The 21,924-nt window shown below is 47.8% G+C and overlaps 1 protein-coding gene and 1 long non-coding RNA gene across 4 annotated transcripts in view; both read left to right on the forward strand.

Moving 5' to 3' along the window:
- Positions 1–21,924, forward strand: part of LOC139242734 (zinc finger protein 239-like) — a 37,841-nt gene that overhangs the window by 14,098 nt on the left and 1,819 nt on the right. Inside the window, exon 3 of one of the 3 annotated variants that reach the window (XR_011589361.1) lies at positions 11,138–12,072. The exons of 1 other annotated variant lie outside the window; for it this stretch is intronic. The gene's annotated coding sequence lies outside the window, so the exon portion shown is untranslated. Of the gene's footprint in view, positions 1–11,137; positions 12,073–14,127; positions 14,381–21,924 lie in introns of those variants that run through there. One more of the 3 variants, XM_070870495.1, reaches the window with a different exon arrangement.
- Positions 1–21,924, forward strand: part of LOC139242735 (uncharacterized) — a 55,837-nt gene that overhangs the window by 12,359 nt on the left and 21,554 nt on the right. The window lies entirely within an intron of this gene.

A 21,924-nucleotide genomic window follows, 5' to 3' on the forward strand; every position in this document is an offset into this window, starting at 1 on the left:
TCCCTGTGGGCGACAAACTGATCCTCCTTGGCAACTTCAACGCCAGGGTCGGCAAGGACACAGCCCTCTGGGGAGGCATGATTGACCGAGAGGGGTCAGGGAAAGACAACTCCAGTGGTACCCTACTCCTGACAAAATGTCTAGAACACGAACTCCTCATCAACAACACCTTGTTCCGACAGAGGGACAAATACAAGGCATCGTGGCAACATCCTCGCTCCAAATACTGGCACCTGCTCGACTATATCATCGTCCAAGCCCGCGATCGCAAGGATGTGCACATCACCCGGGCCATGACAGGAGCTGACGACTGCTGAACGGACCACCGCCTAATCTGATCTATCATTGACATCAACGTGGCCCCAAAGTGAAGGGCGCAGCAGAAGCATTGTCACAAAAAAAGTCACTGCCGGAGCACTTAAGGACCCAACTAAGAGAGCCCTTTACAGTCAGCACCTCACAACTAACCTGGCGTGCCTTGAGGACCCCGAGACGCAGAATTCCCACAGTGCTATTATCTGAATGGTGACAGATTAGGAAAAGGGGAGGTGCACTGAGACCTGGGTGTCATGGTACATCAGTCATTGAAGGTTGACATGCAGGTACAGCAGGCGGTTAAGAAAGCAAATGGCATGTTGGCCTTCATAGTGAAGGGATTTGAGTACAGGGGCAGGGAGGTGTTACTACAGTTGTACAGGGCCTTGGTGAGGCCACACCTGGAGTATTGTGTACAGTTTTGGTCTCCTAACTTGAGGAAGGACATTCTTGCTGTTGAGAGTGCAGCGAAGGTTCACCAGACTGATTCCCAGGATGGCGGGACTGACATATCAAGAAAGACTGGATCAACTGGGCTTGTATTCACTGGAGTTCAGAAGAATGAGAGGGGATCTCATAGAAACGTTTAAAATTCTAACGGGTTTAGACAGGTTAGATGCAGGAAGAATGTTCCCAATGTTGGGGAAGTCCAGAACCAGAGGTCACAGTCTAAGGATAAGGGGCATGCCATTTCGGACCGAGATGAGGAGAAATTTCTTCACCCAGAGAGTGGTGAACCTGTGGAATTCTCTACCACAGAAAGTTATTGAGGCCAATTCACTAAATATATTCAAAAAGGAGTTAGATGTAGTCCTTACTACTAGGGGGATCAAGGGGTATGGCGAGAAAGCAGGAATGGGGTACTGAAGTTGCATGTTCAGCCATGAACTCATTGAATAGCGGTGCAGGCTCAAAGGGCCGAATGGCCTACTCCTGTACCTATTTTCTATGTTTCTATGCTTGGTCTGTCCTCCAGGCCTCCATAACCAGTGCCTGCAATGAGATGCTCGGTCACTCAACCAGGAAATACCAGGACTGATTTGATGAGAATGATCAGGAGATTCAAGAGCTCATCGATTGCAAGCGCAGGGCATTTCTGAGCCTTAAACAGCAACCCAACTCAGGAGCAGCATTACAGACGGCTAAAGGCTAAGGTCCAACAAAAAACCCGGTACCTAAAGGACAGGTGGTGGATGGAGAAAGCACAGGAGATACAGCAGCTGGCCGACAGCCATGATATACGAGGATTCTTCATCGCAGTCAAGGCCACCTACGGTCCAAACACCCAAGGCCCCATCGCGCTTCTGGCCAAGAATGGGGAAATACTCATCAAGGACACCGAGGCAGTCAGGGCCCGCTGGAAGGAGCACTTCAAAGATCTCCTCAACCGAGACTCTGCCTTTGACTGGAGTGTTCTCGACTCCATTCTGCAGCATGCTACCCGCCACCACCTCAGTGAGACCCAACACTGCACGAGGTAGAAAAAGCCATAAGACAGCTAAAAAAACAACAAGGCTACGGGAGCGGATGGAATCCCTGCTGAGGCACTGAAGTATGGCAGAGAGGCACTGCTGGCGTGAATACACAACCTCATCTGATCTGGAGGGAGGAGAGCATGTTGGGAGATCTTAGAGATGCAGTGCTTGTGACCATCTTTAAAAAAGGGACAAGTCCGACTGCGGGAATTTCCCTGCTATCAGCCAGTGGGAAAGTGGTTGCTAAAGTCATCCTCAATCGCCTTCTCCCCATGGCCGAGGAGCTCCTCCTGGAGTTACAGTATGGATTTTGTCCCCTCTGGGGCACAGCGGACATGTTTTTTTGAAGAACGACAGCTGCAGGAAAAATGCAGGGAACAGCGCCAGCCCTTATACATGGCATTCTTCGACTTACAAAGGCCTTTAGCACTGTCAGCCGCAAGGGTCTATGGAGCATCCCCCTCAGTTTCGGATGCCCCCCAAAAGTATGTCACCATCCTTCGCCTGCTCCACGGCAACATGCAGGTCGTGATCCTTGCGTGGATCCATCACAGACTCAATCCACGGCCGGACTGGGGTCAAGCAGGGCTGCATCATCGCCCCAACCCTCTTCTCAATCTTCCTCGCTGCCATGCTCCACCTCACAGTTGACAAGCTCCCCGCTGGAGTGGAACTAAACTACAGAACCAGTGGGAAGCTGTTCAACCTTCGCCACCTCCAGGCCAGGACCAAGAGCACTCCAACCTCTGTCATCGAGCTACAGTACGCGGACGATGCCAGCGTCTGTGCACACACACAGGCTGAATTCCAGGACAGAGTCAACGTACTTACCAAGGCATATGAAAGCCTGGGCCTTACGCTAAACATCAGTAAGACAAAGGTCCTCCACCAGCCTGTTCTCACCACACAGCACTGCCACCCCCACCCCCCCCAAGCATGGCCCTGGACAACGTGGACCACTTCCCTTATCTCGGGCACCTCCAATCAACAAGAGCAGGCATTGATGACGAGATCCAAAACCGTCACCAGTGCGCCAGTGCAGTCTTCGGCCGCATGTGGAAAAAAGTGTTTGAAAACCAGGCCCTCAAAACTGTCACCAAGCTCATGGTCTACAGGGCCGTAGTAATACCCGCCCTCCTGTATGGCTCAGAGACATGGACCATGTACAGTAGACACCTCAAGTCGCGGGAGAAATACCAGCAACGATGTCTCCGCAAGATCCTGCAAATCCACTGGAAGGACAGATGCACCAATATTAGCGTCCTCATCAAGGTCAACATCCCCAGCATTGAAGCACTGACCACACTTGATCAGCTCCGTTGGGCGGGCCATATAGTTCTCATGCCAGACACGAGACTCCCAAAGCAACTGCTCTACTCGGAACTTGCCCACGACAAACGAGCCAAAGGTGGGCAGAGGAAACGTTACAAGGACACCCTCAAAGCCTCCCTGATAAAGTGCGATATCCCCACTGACACCTGGGAGTCCCTGGCCAAAGACTGCCCTAAGTGGAGGAAGTGCATCCAGGAGGGCGCTGAGCACCTCGAGTCTCTTCGCCGAGAGCATGCAGAAATCAAGCGCAGGCAGCAGAAAGAACGTGCAGCAAACCAGACTCCCCGCCCACCCTTTCCTTCAACCACTGTCTGTCCCACCTGTGACAGAGACTGTGGTTCCCGTATTGGACTGTACAGCCACCTAAGAACTCATGCTAAGAGTGGAAGCAAGTCTTCCTCGATTCCGAGACACTGCCTGTGATGATGACATTGGGGAGAGACCGTTTACTTGCTCCGTGTGTGGGAAAGGATTCACTCAGTTATCCAAGCTCCTGACACACAAGCGCATTCACACTGGGGAGAGGCTGTTCACCTGCATTGAGTGTGGGTTTCTTCTGACACACCGACTTGTTCACACTGTTAAAAGATCATTTAAATGTTCTGACTGTGCAAAGAGCTTTAAAAGCACAAAAGATCTGCTGACGCATCATGTCCTCTGGGGAGAGGCCGTTCACCTGCTCCGTGTGGGAAGGGATTCACTCAGTCATGCACTCTGCTCAGATACCAGCGAGTTCACAACAACCTGCAGTGGATGGATTTTGCTGCTGTTGCTGCTGTTAATCACGGCAGCGTGGAGGCCCCGACCTGCGAGAAACCACCAGCGGCAGGTCGGGGCCATAAAAGGAGCGGAGGTGCGGCGGCCTGGGAGCAGCGTGGAGGCCACTTCAGGGAGCAGCGCGAGCTGGTGCAAGAGGGCGACGACTTGGAGAAGGGCGACTGGATTGGAAGTCACCAAAATCAAGGTCACTGATTGGAGCATGGGCAGGTACAGCAGGAGAGGTGGCAAGCAGCAGAGGAGCGGCGAGGTCGGGGCGAAGGAGCGGTGAGAGATTGTAGAGGGACGTGATCGGGGCCCAGGAGAGGTGTGAGTTCAGGGCCCAGAAGAGGCGAGGGCCCAGGGGCAGCACGGGCCCAGCCCACATTGTGATATGTGTGTGCACGAGGTCAGTGCAGCAGAGCTAGTCTCCAGTTGCCACTGGAACAAGACCGAGCTCGGTCAAGCCCGTGTGGTGGCTGGTGTACAACGGCCATCACACGTTAAAAAAAATCCATGCACAGGCATCTTCCACCCTTCAACATGTAGTTCAGGAGCTGGAATATTAGGTCCTTCGTTGAAACACCTGTGAACTCATCCCTTTTTGGTGAGGAAGCAAGTCATCCTCGATACAAGGGACCTCCTAAGAAGTAATCACATCCAGGACTGAATCATGTTCACTATGGCAATCGTGCTTTATTTCTGCTGATATTAATAACCCTATAACTGGGCTTGAGTCTAATATTCTGAAAAATTTTAAATAAATCAGCTTTTTTCAACACACTGTCGAATATTTGATTTCTCTATGATAAGAGACTTATTAATGTTCTGTTACCGACTATTCTATTTTTGGGCCTTTTCTTACACTAGATTATTTCAGTTTTCATCTAGTTCGCATTCTATCACATCAAATCTCAAGCTTGTTCCGTTTGTGTACATGGCTTGTGGGTGTGATAGACTGAACTATGGTGTCTCACTTTACACTCATTGGATGTTCTCAGACCCACCCCTTTGTAGAAATATCTTGCATAAGATTTTAAATCTGTTATTTTCTGTACCAGTTATCCCTTTTTGGATCTGATTTTTTAAAACTCCTCCACACATATTGCATGTGACAGCCTTTGAAATATTCTGATCTTTGTAATCGTCATTGCTGAATAGGATGGTCTCGTTGATTGAATCTTTTGTCACTATCACACATTGCACTATTTCTTTAATCGAGATCATTGTTTCAAATGCTTCCTTTATCATGGCATTAGGTCCTCCATTGATCCCCGTCAATAATCGTTAGTTACAGGCTGGGATTTGGGTATAGGTTTAGGGGTTCGTGGTTGGGGCCAGTGATTATTGGTTAGGATTGGGGTTAATGGTTGGGCCCGCTGGTTATTGGTTGGGGATAGTCGATACGATGTTCGGTTTACGAGTTAGTGATTAGGATTTGAAACTACTATTGACAACGCAGTGTCACGAGACCCGTCGATTTTAATTTCATTTTTTTTAATAAACCTCACGCAGACGAGTCAGAAAACAGCCTCATGAATTGTTCATTTCAGGAACCTTCTTTCTGATCGAGTCCCATTTCCTCCCTCCTTTCACATCTCGACATTTCTCATAGAAAAAACACAGGGACATTAGACTTTGGGACAAGAAAATGTGGATCCAGGTTGTTATGTATGTAAACATTGTAACTGTGTAAGACTTGCCACCAGAGGCCGCAACTGTTGGAGGCCCCAGGGTCACCTGCACACCTCGTGCAAGGGAATATAAAAGGTTGTCTGCCATGCTGCTTAGGCGCTCTGGAGTTGTATTAAAGAGACTAAGGTCACATCAGTTTTTGCTCACAGTTCTCAGCCTTGTGGAGTTCTTCCATTCTTAACAATTGGCGAAGAGTAACAGATCACAAACTTTCACGCGGTCATGGCTGCCATTGGTATTTTAGAGAGATTTGTAGAGGGCGAAGGTTGGGAAGCCATCGTTGAGTCGGAGGGTCTAGTAAGGAGGAGGAACTGAGGGAAATCCTTATTAGCCGGGAAATTGTGTTGGGGAAATTGATGGGATTGAAAGCCGATAAATCCCCAGGGCCTGATGGACAGCATCCCAGAGTACTTAAGGAGGTGGCCTTGGAAATAGTGGATGCGTTGACAGTCATTTTCCAACATTCCATTGACTCTGGATCAGTTCCTATGGAGTGGAGGGTAGCCAATGTAACCCCACTTTTTAAAAAAGGAGGGAGAGAGAAAACAGGGAATTATAGACCGGTCAGCCTGACATCGGTAGTGGGTAAAATGATGGAATCAATTATTAAGGATGTCATAGCAGTGCATTTGGAAAGAGGTGACATGATAGGTCCAAGTCAGCATGGATTTGTGAAAGGGAAATCATGCTTGACAAATCTTCTGGAATTTTTTGAGGATGTTTCCAGTAGAGTGGATAAGGGAGAACCAGTTGATGTGGTATATTTGGACTTTCAGAAGGCGTTCGACAAGGTCCCACACAAGAGATTGATGTGCAAAGTTAGAGCACATGGGATTGGGGGTAGTGTACTGACATGGATTGAGAACTGGTTGTCAGACAGGAAGCAAAGAGTAGGAGTAAATGGGTACTTTTCAGAATGGCAGGCAGTGACTAGTGGGGTACCGCAAGGTTCTGTGCTGGGGCCCCAGCTGTTTACACTGTACATTAATGATTTAGATGAGGGGATTAAATGTAGTATCTCCAAATTTGCGGATGACACTAAGTTGGGTGGCAGTGTGAGCTGCGAGGAGGATGCTGTGAGGCTGCAGAGCGACTTGGATAGGTTAGGTGAGTGGGCAAATGCATGGCAGATGAAGTATAATGTGGATAAATGTGAGGTTATCCACTTTGGTGGTAAAAACAGAGAGACAGACTATTATCTGAATGGTGACAGATTAGGAAAAGGGGAGGTGCAAAGAGACCTGGGTGTCATGGTACATCAGTCATTGAAGGTTGGCATGCAGGTGCAGCAGGCGGTTAAGAAAGCAAATGGCATGTTGGCCTTCATAGCAAGGGGATTTGAGTACAGGGGCAGGGAGGTGTTGCTACAGTTGTACAGGGCATTGGTGAGGCCACACCTGGAGTATTGTGTACAGTTTTGGTCTCCTAACCTGAGGAAGGACATTCTTGCTATTGAGGGAGTGCAGCGAAGGTTCACCAGACTGATTCCCGGGATGGCGGGACTGACCTATCAAGAAAGACTGGATCAACTGGGCTTGTATTCACTGGAGTTCAGAAGAATGAGAGGGGACCTCATAGAAACATATAAAATTCTGACGGGGTTAGACAGGTTAGATGCAGGAAGAATGTTCCCAATGTTGGGGAAGTCCAGAACCAGGGGTCACAGTCTAAGGATAAGGGGTAAGCCATTTAAGACCGAGATGCGGAGGAACTTCTTCACCCAGAGAGTGGTGAACCTGTGGAATTCTCTACCACAGAAAGTTGTTGAGGCCAATTCACTAAATATATTCAAAAAGGAGTTAGATGAGGTCCTTACTGCTAGGGGGATCAAGGGGTATGGCGAGAAAGCAGGAATGGGGTACTGAAGTTGAATGTTCAGCCATGAACTCATTGAATGGCGGTGCAGGCTAGAAGGGCCGAATGGCCTACTCCTGCACCTATTTTCTATGTTTCTATGTTTCTATGTCTCGACTAGTACTTCGCAGCCAACAAGCTGGATGGGGATGATAAAGCGATCAAGCGTAGGGCAATTCTCCTCATCGTGTGTGGGTCCACAATATACGGCCTCATCAAGAATCTGCTAGCACCAGAAAAACCAGCGGAGAAGACATATACAGAGTTGTGTATGCTGGTTCGTAACCATCTCAAGCTGAAGGAGAGCGTCTTAATGGCCAGGTATCGCTTCCACACGCACCACCGCTCCGAGGGTCAGGACGTGGCGAGTTATGTCGCCGACCTGAGACACCTGGTGGGAACTTGCGAATTTGATGGATTTTTGGGGGAAAATGCTGCGGGACTTTTTCGTGCTTGGCATCGGCCATGAGATCATTCTTCGCAAGCTTCTATCTGCCGAATCCCTAGACCTGAGCAAGGCTATCACGATAGCCCAGGCATTCATATCCACAAGTGATAATACCAGACAGATATCTTCCCAGCATCGAAGCTCACCGGCAAGTACTGTGCATAAAATAATGTCACTAGCAGGCAGAACTGTATATGGCAGGGCCTACACGCCTGCAGCTGCAAGACCTAGGCTGACTCAGAGTCCGCCATTGGGCGTGAATACAAATCCATTCACACCATGTTGGTGCTGCGGAGGTAATCATCGAGCCCATCAATGTCGATTCAACCACTACGTGTGCAAAGGCTGCGAAACAATTGGGCACCTCCAGCGAATGTGCAAGAGTGCTGCAACTCCCCTCGTGGCAGAGTTGACAGAGGATGATCGATCCGACATGGATCTCGCAGAACAAACGAGAGGCAACTCAAGCCGAGGAAGAAGTGTATGGGGTACACACCTTCACCACCGAGAGCCCTCCTATCATGCTGAAAGTCAAATTGAACGGTATTTCGGTATCAATGGAGTTGGACACGGGGGCGAGTCAGTCAATTATGAGCCAGAAGGCTTTTGAGAAACTGTGGGGCAACAAGGCACAAAGGCCCAAACTGAGCCCAATTCAGACAAAGCTGTGCACCTACACCAAAAAGCTCATACCAGTAATTGACAGTGCAGCAGTTAAGGTATCGGATGATAGAGCTGTGCATGATTTATCACTGTGGATTGTACCAGGCGATGGCCCAATGCTATTCAGAAGAAGCTGGCTGGGAAAGATTCAATAGAACTGGGACGACATCAAAGTACAATCTTCAGTGGATGATGCCTCGTGCACCCAAGTACTGAGCAAGTTTCCGTCACTATTTGAACCAGGCATCGGCAACTTCACAGGTGCTAAGGTGCAGATCCATCTAGTCCCCGATGCAAGGCCCATTCATCACCAGGCCCGAGCAGTTCCGTACATGATGAGGGAAAAAGTCGAGATCGAGCTGGACAGACTTCAACGAGAGGGAATCATATCACCAGTTGAGTTCAACGAGTAGACCTTTCTGATTGTTCCGGTGTTAAAAGCGATGGCATGGTCAGAATCTGCTGAGACTACAAGGTAACAATCGAGTCTCGTTACAAGACCAGTACCCGCTACCCAAGGTGGATGACCTTTCGCAACATTAGTGGGGGGGTGTGGGGGGAAGTCGTTCACCAAGTTGGACCTAACCTCCGCCTACATGACACAGGAGCTGGCTGAATCTACGAAAAGATTGATGTGCATCAACACGCACAAAGGACTGTTTATATACCACAGATGCCCTTTTGGGATTCGCTCGGCTGCTGCCATCTTCCAGAGGAACATGGAGAGTCTGCTGAAATCGGTTCTGTGCACCGTTGTGTTCAAGACGACATCCTGATCACCGGTCGAGACACCACCGAACACTTGCACAACCTGGAAGAGGTTCTAAGTCGACTAGACAGAGTGGGACTTAGGCTGAAACGCTCCAAGTGTGTTTTCCTGGTGCCAGAGATCGAATTTTTGGGGAGAAAGATTGCGGCAGACGGCATCAGGCCAACGGACTCAAAGACAGAGGCCTTCAAGAATGTACCCAGACCACAGAATGTGATGGAGCTGCGTTCGTTCCTGGGACTCCTCGCTATTTTGGTAACTTTCCACCCGGGTTAAGCACTTTGCTGGAACCTGTTGCTACTGAGGGGTGACGACTGGGTTTGGGGTAAATCACAAGAGACAGACTTTGAGAAGGCCAGAAACCTACTTTGTTCTAATAAGTTACTTGTACTGAATGACCCGTGTAAACGATTAGTGTTAGCTTGTGATGCATCTTCGTACGGGGTCAGCTGTGTGTTACAGCAAACTAATGTATCGGGCAAACTTCAACTGGTTGCATATGCATCTAGAAGTCTGTCTAAGGCTGAAAGAGCTTACAGTATGGTTGAGAAAGAGGCATTAGCATGTGTATATGGGGTTAAGAAAATGCACCAATACCTATTTGGACTTCGGTTTGAGCTTGAAACTGACCACAAACTGCTCATTTCACTGTTTTCAGAAAGCAAAGGTAAAACAATAATGCTTCATCCCACATCCAAAGATGGGCACTAACATTGTCTGCCTGTGACTGTGTTATCCGCCACAGACCAGGCATGGAGAACTGTGCTGATGCCCTCAGTCGGCTACCATTGCCCACTACCGGGGTGGAAATGGCGCAGCCCGCAGACTTGCTTCTGGTCATGGATGCTATTGAGAGCGAGGGATCACCCGTCACTGCTCGCCACATCAGGACCTGGACCAGCCAGGATCCTGTGCTATCACTTGTAAAAAGTTGCGTCCTCAATGGGAGCTGGTCAGCCGTTCCCGGGGAAATGCAAGATGAAATTAAGCCATTACACTGACGCAAAGTTGAAATCTCCATGCAGTCGGATTGTCTCTTATGGGGTAATCATGTGGTTTTGCCCAAAAATAGGCAGGGAAACGTTTATACATGATCTACACAATATACACCCAGGCATAATCATGCTGAAGGCTATAGCCAGGTCGCATGTTTGATGGCCCGGCATTGACTCGGACTTAGAGTCATGCGTACACCAGTGCAACACGTGCTCACAACTGAGCAATGCACCAAGGGAGACTCCATTGAGTCTGTGGTCATGCCCCTCCAAACTGGTCCAGGATCCACATAGATTTTGCTGGCCCTTTCTCGGAAAGATGTTTTTAGTTGTAGTGAACGCTTACTCTAAAAGGATGGAATGTGTAATCATCCACTGCCACCACTGAAAGCCTGCGGGCTATGTTCGCCACCCCTGGCTTGCCCGATGTCCTTGTCAGTGCCAATGGACCGTGTTTCACCAGCTCAGAATTCATCACGTTTATGACCCGCGATGGCATCAAGCATGTAGCATGTCAGGTCTTCCCGCATCCAATGGTCAAGCAGAACAGGCAGTCTAAACTATCAAGCAGAGCTTGAAATGTGTGACGGAAGGCTCCTTGCAGACTCGCTTATCTCGGGTTCTGCTCAGCTACCCGATGCGACCCCACTCACTCACTGGGGCTCCCCCTGCAGAATTGTTAATGAAGAGAGCACTCAAAACCAGGCTCTTCCCTAGTCCACCCGAATCTAAATGATCATGTGGCAACCCGACATCACCGGCAAAACATGTACCACAATCTCGTGGCTGTATCATGTGACATTGATAACGACCCTATGTTTGTCCTTAATTACAGTCATGGTCATAAATGGGTCGCTGGCACTGTCTTGGCCAAGGAGGGGAATAGTGTGTTTGTAGTCAAACTATTGAATGGACAAACGTGCAGAAAGCATTTGGATCAGACCAAACTGCAGTTCACCGACAACCAGGAACAACCTGAGGAGGACATCACCATCATCGACACACGAACACACACCCAACCATCAATCGACCTCACTATCAATCAAGAGGATGAATCCACCATTCCCAACAGTCCTGTCAGACCAGCTGTGCTTCAGTGCAGCAAAAGTCCAACCAACTCACCCATGCCAGAGTTTGAACTCAGACGATCAACCAGGAAGCGTAGAGCCCCGATTGTCTCAACTTATAAATAATTTGTATCAAAGACTTTGGGAGGGCGTGATGTTATGTATGTAAACATTGTAACTGTGTAAGACTTACCACCAGAGGGCATAATTGTTGGAAGCCCAACGGTCACCTGCATAACTCGTGCAAGGGAGTATAAAAGATTGTCTGCCATGCTGCTTAGGCACTCTGAAGTTGTATTAGAGAGACTAAGGTCACATTAGTTTTTACTCACAGTACTCAGTCTTGTGGAGTACTTAACACCCTGCCTGCTCACCATAACCCTTTATTCCATTATTGCTCAAAAATCTGTCTATCTCCGCCTTAAATATATTCAATGACCAGCCTCCACGGCTCCCTGGGGCAGAGAATTCCACAGATTTACAAACCTCTGAGTGAAGAAATTGCTCCTCATCCCAGTTTTAAACAGGCTGAGGAGAAAGGCTGCATTTGTAAATAGAACAGGATTTACTGTGATTGCATTGGGCACTGAACCATGTTCATTCTGGCAACTCTTGTTTGTTTCTGATGATCTTAATAACCCCTATACCTGTGCTGGCGATTAATATTGTGCATAAATATTGAATAAATTATCTTTGTTTCAAACACTGTCGAATATTTGGTTCCTCCATGATCAGAGGAGACGAATTGATGTTCTGTTACCGACTGTTCCATTTTAGTGCTTTTTCTTAATCTAACTTATATCATTTCTCACCTAGTTCACCTTCTATCAAACCCCAAACTTGTTCTGTTTGAGTACATGAGTTGTGATTGTAGTAGACGGCAGTGTCTCACTTTAAACTCAGCTAAAATCCTTTGAACTACCCCTTTATTGAACTGGTTTGCATAAGATTTGAAATCCGTTAATTTCTGGAAAAGTTAATCCGTTTTTTGGAACCAATTTAATTTTAAAAAAACTCATCCACACATTTTGCACATGAAAGGGCAGCGAAATATTCTGATATTTGTAATTGTCATTGCCACAAACTCAGTTCCCTAGCGACTGACTCCATCCCTCCCCCCAACTTCTGTCTGAGGCTGAACCAGACTGTTCGCAACCTTGGTGACATACTTCACCTTGAAATCAGTTTTTGACCATATATCCGCAGCATAAATAAGATTGCCTTTTTCCACCTCTGTAACATCGCCCATCTCTGCTCTTGCCTCAGCTCATCCACTGCCGTAGCCCTCATCCATGCCTTTGTTACTTCTGAACTTGTATATTGCAACGCACTCCTCCCATATTCCACCCTACATAAACTAGAGTTAATCCAAAACTCAGCTGCCCGTGTCCTAACTCACACCCTGGATGTGTTTGATGGAACAATATAGAGGTATATTTACTCTGTATCTAACCCGTGCTTTACCTACCCTGGGAGTGGTTGATGGGGCAGTGTAGAGGGAGTTTTACTCTGTATCTATCCCGTGCTGTACCTGCGATGGGAGTGTTTGATGGATCAGTCTATGGGGAGCTTTACTCTTTGACTAACCCGTGCTGTGCCTGTTGTGGGACTGTTTGATGGGACAGCATAGAGGGAGATTAACTTTGTATCTAACCCATGCTGTACCTACCCTGGGAGTGTTTGGGACTGTGTAGAGGGAGCTTTACTCTGTAAAGCAAATGGCATGTTGGCCTTCATAGCAAGGGGATTTGAGTACAGGGGCAGGGAGGTGTTGCTACAGTTGTACAGGGCATTGGTGAGGCCACACCTGGAGTATTGTGTACAGTTTTGGTCTCCTAACCTGAGGAAGGACATTCTTGCTATTGAGGGAGTGCAGCGAAGGTTCACCAGACTGATTCCCGGGATGGCCGGGACTGACCTATCAAGAAAGACTGGATCAACTGGGCTTGTATTCACTGGAGTTCAGAAGAATGAGAGGGGACCTCATAAAAACATTTAAAATTCTGACGGGGTTAGACAGGTTAGATGCAGGAAGAATGTTCCCAATGTTGGGGAAGTCCAGAACCAGAGGTCACAGTCTAAGGATAAGGGGTAAGCCATTTAGGACCGAGATGCGGAGGAACTTCTTCACCCAGAGAGTGGTGAACCTGTGGAATTTTCTACCACAGAAAGTAGTTGAGGCCAATTCACTAAATATATTCAAAAAGGAGTTAGATGAGGTCCTTACTACTAGGGGGATCAAGGGGTATGGCGAGAAAGCAGGAATGGGGTACTGAAGTTGAATGTTCAGCCATGAACTCATTGAATGGCGGTGCAGGCTAGAAGGGCCGAATGGCCTACTCCTGCACCTATTTTCTATGTTTCTATCTAACCAATGCAGTATCTACTCTGGAATGCTTGGGACAGGTTAGAGGGAGATATACTTCGTATTTAACTTGTGTTGCACTTGCCCTTGGAATGTCTGGTGGAACTGTGTTGAGGAAGCTTTATTCTGTATCTAAGCAAGGCAAATATATCCTTCCTTAAATAAGGAGACCAAAACTGTGCACAGTCCTCTAGGTGTGGTTCGGGAGTAAAGGGTTCTGGGGAGCTGAGTCTATGATCAGACCCGCCAAGATCTTACTGAATGGGGAGCAGGCTCGGGGGGTCCGGGTGGTCCACTCCTGCTCCGATTTCTCATGGTCTTATGTACCCAGCATGCCCCGCAGGCGAGAATGTGCCTCACCCAGACTACAGGAGCTCAGTGCGCAGGCGGGGGTCGTGTAATGGCGGAGGAGACATATTTTAGGCGGGCTCCACAGAAGTGTCCTTTTCAGCGGGACAGAGCGGAATAATGGACCAGCGGGGAGCCGGGGAGGCTTCATGAACAACCGGTGCCCGCCGCAAGCCCGGAACAATAACCGGAATATCGGCGGTTGCAGCTTACGGGCTTTCTCCCGGTCACAGGCCCAAGCTATCGGCGGCCATCTTGGTGCAGGAAGGCAGGTTCAACGGTCGGCCATCTTGATTCAGTGAGCAGAACAGCGCGTGCGCGGCCATTTTGATGCAGGAACTCACTGAATGATGTCTGTCTCGAACTGAACCCAGCCAGAGTCAGCACCTTCAGGGGAGGGGAACCAGTGAGTGTCGAGCTGAACCCAGAGAGAGACAGCACCTTCAGGGGAGGGGAACCAGTGAGTGTGGAACTGAACCCAGCCAGAGTCAGCACCTTATCAGAACAGAAGAAATAGGAACAGGAGTAGGCCATACAGCTGCTCGAGCCTGCTCCACCATTCAATAAGATCATGGCTGATCTGATCATGGACTCAGCTCCACTTCCCTGCCCGCTTCCCATAACTTCTTATCCCCTTATCGTTTAAGAAACTCTCTATTTCTGTCTTAAATGTATTCAATGTCCCAGCTTCTACAGCTCTCTGAGGCAGTGAATTCCACAGATTTACAACCCTCTGATAGTAGAAATTTCTCCTCATCTCTGTTTTAAATTGACGGCCTCTTATTCTAAGATCATGCCTTCCAGTTCTAGTCTCCCCCATCAGTGGAACCATCCTCTCTGCATCCACCTTTACAAGCCCGCTTATATCTTATACATTTTGATAAGATCACCTCTCATTCTTTTGAATTCCAATGAGTAGAGGCCCAACCTACTCAACCTTTCTCCCTCATTCACGGAATCAACCAAGTGAACCTTCTCTGAACTGCCTCCAAAGCAAGTATATCCTTTCGTAAATATGGAAACCAAAACTGCACGCAGTATTCCAGGTGTGGCCTCACCAATACGTTGTACAACTGTCGCAAGACTTCCCTGCTTTTAAACTCCATTCCATTGGCCTTCCTGATCACTTGCTGTACCTGCATACTATCCTTTTGTGTTTCATGCACAAGTATCCCCAGGTCTCACTGTACTGTGGCACTTTGCAATCTGTCTCCATTTAAATAATAACTTGCTCTTTGATTTTTTTTCTGCCAAAGTGCATGACCTCACACTTTCTAACATTATACTCCATCTGCCAAATTTTTGCCCGCTCACTGAGCCTCTCTGTGTCCTTTTGCAGATTTTACTTGTCCTCCCATCTTTGTATCGTCGGCAAACTTGGCTACGTTGCACTCAGTCCCTTCTTCCAAATCGTTAATATAGAATGTAAATAGTTGGGGTCCCAGCACTGGTCCCTGTGGCACCCCACTAGTTACTGGTTGCCATCCAGAGAATGAACCATTTATCCTGATTCTCTGTTCTCTGTTCTCTGTTAGTTAGCCAATCCTCTATCCATGCTAATATATTACCCCCATCCCCGTGGACTTTTATCTTGTGCAGTAACCTTTTATGTGGCAACTTGTCAAATGCCTTCTGGAAATCCAAATACACCACATCCACTGGTTCCCCCTTATTCACCCGGTTCGTTACATCCCCAAAGAATTCCAGCAAATTTGTCAAACATGACTTCCCCTTCATAAATCCATGCTGACTCTGCATGACTGAATTTTGCTTCTTTAATAATGGATCCAACATTTTCCCAATCACAGATGTTAGGCTAACTGGTCTATAGTTTCCAGCTTTTTGTCTGCCTCCTTTTTGAAATAGGGGCATTACATTTGCAGTTTTCCAATCTGCTGGGACCTCCCCAGAATCCAGGGAATTTTGGTAAATTACAACCAATGCATCCACAATCCCTGCCGCTACTTCTCAAGACTCTAGGATACAAGCCATCAGGTCCAGGGGTTTTATCTGCCTTTAATCCCATTATCTTACTGAGTACCACCTCCTTAGTGATTGTGTTAAGTTCCTCCCCCCCCCACCCCCCCGTATCCCCTTGACTATCCACTGTTGGAATATTAGTGTCCTCTACCGTAGAGACTGAATACAAAATATTTGTTCAGAGTTTCTGCCATCTCCCTGTTCCCCATTACTAATTCCCTGGTCTCGTCCTCTAAAGGACCAACAATTACTTTAGCCACTCTTTTCCTTTTTATATACCTATAGAAACTCTTGTTATCTGTTTTTATATTTTGTGCTAGTTTACTTTCACAGTCTATCTTCCCTTTCTTACTCATTTTTTAGTTATTCTTTGCTGGTTTTTAAAAGCTTCCCAGTTTTCTGTCGTCCCACTAGATTTGGTCACTTTGTATGCCCTGTTTTTAATGGATAACGGCCTTTATTTCTTTAGCTAGCCATGGATGGCTCTATTTTCTCTTGCACCTTTTCCTCCTCACTGGAATAGATTTTTCTTGAGAGTTGTGAAATATCTCCTTAAATGTACACCATTGTTCATCAACCGTCCTGCACTTTAATCTATTTTCCCAGTCCAAGTTACCCAACTCTGCCCTCATACCTTCATAGTCTCCTTTATTTAAGCTTAGTACGCTGGTTAGAGATCCAACTTTCTCACCCGGCATCTGAATTTGAAATTCAGTCATACTCTGATCACTCATTCCGAGGAGATCCTTTACTAGGAGATTGTTTATTAATCCTGTCTCATTACACAGGACCAGATCTAAGATAGCCTGCCCCCTGGTTGGTTCCGTTACATACTGCTCAAGGAACCTGTCCCTTATGCACTCCATGAACTCCTCCTCAAGGCTGCCCTGACCAATTTGATTTATCCAATCAATATGGAGATTAAAATCACCTATGATTATTGTTGTTCCCTTTTTACAAGCCCCCACTATTTCCTGGTTTACGCTCCGACCAACAGAGTTGCTACTGTTCGGGGGCCTATAGACTATGCCCACCAGTGACCTTTTCCCCTTATTGTTCCTTATTTCCACCCAAACTGTTTCAACATCCTTATCATTTGAGACAATATCGTTTTTTTACTATTGCAGTGATTCCATCCTTTATCAATAGAGCTACCCCACCTCCTTTTCCTTTCTGTCTGTCCTTCCGGATTGTCAAGTACCCCTGAATATTTAATTCCTGGTCCTTGTAACCACGTCTCTGTAATGGCTATCAGATCATACCCATTTGTCTCAATTTGTTCCGTCAACTTATCTATTTTGTTACAAATGCTACGTGCATTTAGACAAAGTGCCTTTAAGTTTGTTTTTTTTTACCCTTTTTTCCTGCTTGATTCCTCTCTCCTTCAAACTCACTTTCTTTATTTTTGCTTTCTAATTCCAGCTTTGCTCCCCTCCCTGCTGAATCTATTGTCAGGTTCCCATCCTCCTGCCAAGCTAGTTTAAACCCTCCCCAACAACACTAGCAAACCCCCTCACCCTCCCACAAGGATATTGGTCCCGGCTCTGTTGAGGTGCAACCCATTCGGTTTGTACAGGTCCCACCTCCCCCAGAAGTGGTCCCAATGTGTCAGGAATCTAAAGCCCTCCCTCTTGCACCATCTCTCCAGCCACGCATTCATCTGCTCTATCCTCCTATTTCTGTACTCGCTAGCTCGTGGCACCGGGAGTAATGCGGAGATTACTACCTTTTGAGGTCCTGCTTTTTAATCTCCCTGCTAGCTCCCTAAACTCTGCCTGCTGGAGAGGGGAGGGAGGGGAAACAGTGAATGTGAAATTGAACACAGCCAGAGTTAGCGCCTTCAGGGAAGAGGCGGATGGGAGGGAGGGGAACATGCGAGTATACAACTGAACTCAGCCAGAGTCAGCACCTTCAGGAGAGGGGAATCAGTGAGTCTAAAACTGAACCCAGCCAGAGTCAGCACCTTCAGGGGAGGAGAGGGGAGGCAATTCAGAGAAGGTTCAGGAGGTTGATTCCGGAGATGAGGGGGTTCTTATGAGGAAATGTTGAGGAGGATGGGGGCAATATATTAGCATGGATAGGGGATTGGCTAACTAACAGAAAACAGAGAGTCGGGATAAATGGTTCATTCTCGGTTTGGCAATCAGTAACTAGTCGGTTGCCGCAGGGATCAGTGCTGGGACCCCAGCTATTTACAATCTATATTAACGACTGGGAACAAGGAACCGAGTGTAACATAGCCAAGTTTGCTGACGATATAAAGATGGGAGGAAAAGCAATGAGTGAGGAGGACACACAAAATCTGCAAAAGGACAGAAGCTTAGGGAATGGGCAAAAATTTGGGAGATGGAGTATAATATTGCAAAGTGTGAGGTCACGCACTTTGGCAGAAAAAAAATCAAAGAGCAGGTTGTTATTTAAATGCAGAAAAATTGCAACGTGCTGCAGTACAGTGGGACCTGGGGATACTTGTGCATGAAATACAAAAGGTTAGTATGCAGGTACAGCAAGTGATCAGGAAGGTCAATGGAATCTTGGCCTTTATTGCAAAGGGGATGGAGTATAAAAGCAGGGAAGTCTAGCTACAGTTGTACAGAGTATTGGTGAGGCCACACCTGGAATACTGCGTGCACTTTTGGCTTCCATATTGAAGAAAGGATACACTTGCTTTGGAGGCAGTTCAGAGAGGGTTCACAAGGTTGATTCCGGAGATGAGGGGCTTGACTTATGAGGAAAGGTTGAGTAGGTTGGGCCTCTACTCATTGGAATTCAAAAGAATGAGAGGTGATCTTATCAAAACACATATACGATTATGAGGGGGCTTGACAAGGTGGATGCAGAATGTTTCCACTGATAGGAGAGAATAGAACTTGGGGGCATAATCTTGTTATAAGGGGCCGCCCATTTAAAACTGAGATGAGGAGAAATTTCTTTTCTCAGGGTTGTAAATCTGTTGAATTTGTTGCCTCAGAGAGCTGTGGAAACTGGGACATTTGTATAAATTTAAGACAGAAATAGACAGTTTCTTAAACGATAAGGGGTTATGGGAACCGGAGGGGAAGTGGACCTGAGTCCATGATCGGATCACGAATAATCGTATTAAATGGCGGAGCAGGCTCGAGGGGCCGTATGGCCTACTTCTGCTCCTATTTCTTATGTTAACCAGTGAGTGCAGAACTAAAACCAGACAGAGTCAGCATCTTCAGGGGAGGGGAACCAGTCAGTGCAGAACTGAACCCAGCCAAAGTTAGCATCTTAAGGGAGGAGAGGGGAGGCAGTTCAGAGAAGGTTCACGAGGTTGATTTCAGAGATGAATGTGTGAACTTATGAGGAAATATTGAGGAGGTTGGGAGCAATATATTCGCATGGATAGAGGATTGGTTAACTAACAGAAAACAGAGAGTCGAGCTAAATGGTTCGTTCTTGGGTTGGCAACTAGTAACTAGTGGGGTGCCGCAGGGATCAGTATTGGGACCCCAACTATTTACAATCTATACTAATGACTTGGAAGAAGGGACTGATTGTAACGTAATGAAATTTGCTGATGATACAAAGATGAGAGGAAAAGCAATGTGTGAGGAGGACACACAAAATCTGCAAAACGACATAGACAGGCTAAGTGCGTGAGCGAAAATTTGGCAGCTGGAGTATAATGTGGAAAGTGTGAGGTCATGCACTTTGGCAGAAAAAAATGAAAGAGCAAGTTATTATTTAAATGGAGAAAGATTGCAAAGTGCCGCAGTACAGCAGGACCTGGGGGTACTTGTGCATGAAATGCAGATACAGCAAGTGATCAGGAAGACCAATGGTATCTTGGCCTTTATTGCAAAGGGGATGGAGTATAAAAGCTGGGAAGTCTTGCTACAGCTATATAAGGTATTGGTGAGGCCACACCTAGAATGCTGCGTGCAGTTTTGGTTTCCAATTTTACGAAAGGATATACTTGCTTTGGGGGCAGTTCAGAGAAGGTTCACAAGGTTGATTCCGGGGATGAGGGGGTTGACTTATGAGGAAAGGTTGAGTAGGTTGGGCCTCTACTCATTGGAATTCAGAAGAATGAGAGGTGACCTTATCGAAACATATAAGATTTATGAGGGGGCTTGACAAGGTGAATGCAGAGAGGATGCTTCTACTGATGGGGGAGACTGGAACTAGAGGGCATAATCTTAGAATAAGGGGTCGCCCATTTAAAACTGTGACGAGGAGAAATTTCTTCTCCCAGAGGGTTGTAAATCTGTGGAATTTGCTGCCTCAGAGAGCTATGGAAGCCGGGCCATTGAATAAATTTAAGACAGAAATAGACAGTATCTTAACCGATAAGGGGTTATGGGGAGCGGGCGGGTAAGTGGAGCTGAGTCAATGCTCGAATCAGCCATGATCTTATTGAATGGCAGAGTAGGCTCGTGGGGCCGTATGGCCTACTCCTGTTCCTGTTTCTTATGTTCTCTGCCCACTCCTCATAACCCCTTATCCGCTTATCATTTAGAAACTGAGTAATTGGGAGGAGGGTCCAATGACCCTGCTGGAAAATGAACGTGTGAGGCCTCAGGTGAGGACAGTGGAAAAGCCTGTCGACACTCACTGTTGAGATTCACACAGGGAGATTGGGCACATAGGTCACTACTGGAGAGAAACTGGTGAGTGTAGAACTGAACCCAGCCAGAGTCAGCACCTTCAGGGGAGGAGAGGGAGGGGAACCAGTGAATGTAGAACTGAACCCAACCAGAGTCAGCACCTTCAGGGGAGGAGAGGGAGGGGAACCAGTGAATGTAGAACTGAACCCAGCCAGTATTGCTGGTGAAAACTGGGAGTGGAGGAGAAACAGTCTAGAAATGTGCGATGGTTTTGGATTTCAGCACAGCAGGAGGGACAATGTGTGGGACAGGGATTTACAGCTTTAGAAGAACAAGAGAGGAAAGTATGTTCCATGGAAACTCGGGGGCCAAGTTTCGACCGACCCGTAGAATGGTGCACCTCCGAGAGGTCCGTCGACTTTCTAGAAGGAAAAGTGCACCTAATACTTACCTCGGGATTCTCCACGATGATCAGGCCTGCTTTGGATTGGGCGCAGCGCAGCAGAAGCAGTGGGGGGCGGAGCTACAGCCCTTCGCCCAAAAAAGTGCCGGCAGCTGCGCGCGTGCGCAGTGGAGTCTGCGCGCATGTGCAGTAGTTCCTGGCCCTCCCAGCGCATCGTGGCTCCGGGTGACCCTATCCCTGGCTAAGTGGCCTGCCTGCCTCACCGTCGCCTCGCTGCTGCCTAAACCCGGGCCTCGCCTCACCGTCCCTCGCCTCGCTGCTGCCCAACCTCGGGTCTCGCCTCACCACCTCTCGCCTCGCCGCTGCCCAACCTCGGGCCTTGCCTCACCGCCCCTCGCCGCTGCCCAACCTCGGGCCTCGCCTCACCACCCCTCGCCGCTGCCCAACCTCGGGCCTCACCTCGCCACCACTGCTCTTACCTCAAGGCCTCCTCGCCGGCCCGCCTGAACACCTCCTCCACGATGGGGCTGCCCGACCACCTCCTCGGCAGCGGGCCCCACCGGACCACCTCCTCGGCGGCTGGGCACACCCGAGCTCTTCCCCTTGAAAATGTAATCAGGCAGGCAGGCAGGGCTGAGTGTGGGCCGTGTGCTGCTGGAGGGCTCCCGGTGCTCCCCAACGCATAGGTGCTGCAGTAGGTGAGGTAGGAACTTCTAATTTTTTATTTATTGATTTATTGATTTTTTTAATTTATTGATTGATTTATTGATCATTTATTATTGATGATTGTTCTTTATTTTTAAAAGTGAAATGTTTACTGGTTTGGAAAATCCTCTAACTTCACTTCCCCCTCCCCTCAACTCTGGCTACCTGCGCCTGATTGCT

Source organism: Pristiophorus japonicus, unplaced genomic scaffold (assembly GCF_044704955.1).
Source record: "Pristiophorus japonicus isolate sPriJap1 unplaced genomic scaffold, sPriJap1.hap1 HAP1_SCAFFOLD_1461, whole genome shotgun sequence".
NCBI lineage: Eukaryota > Metazoa > Chordata > Chondrichthyes > Pristiophoridae > Pristiophorus > Pristiophorus japonicus.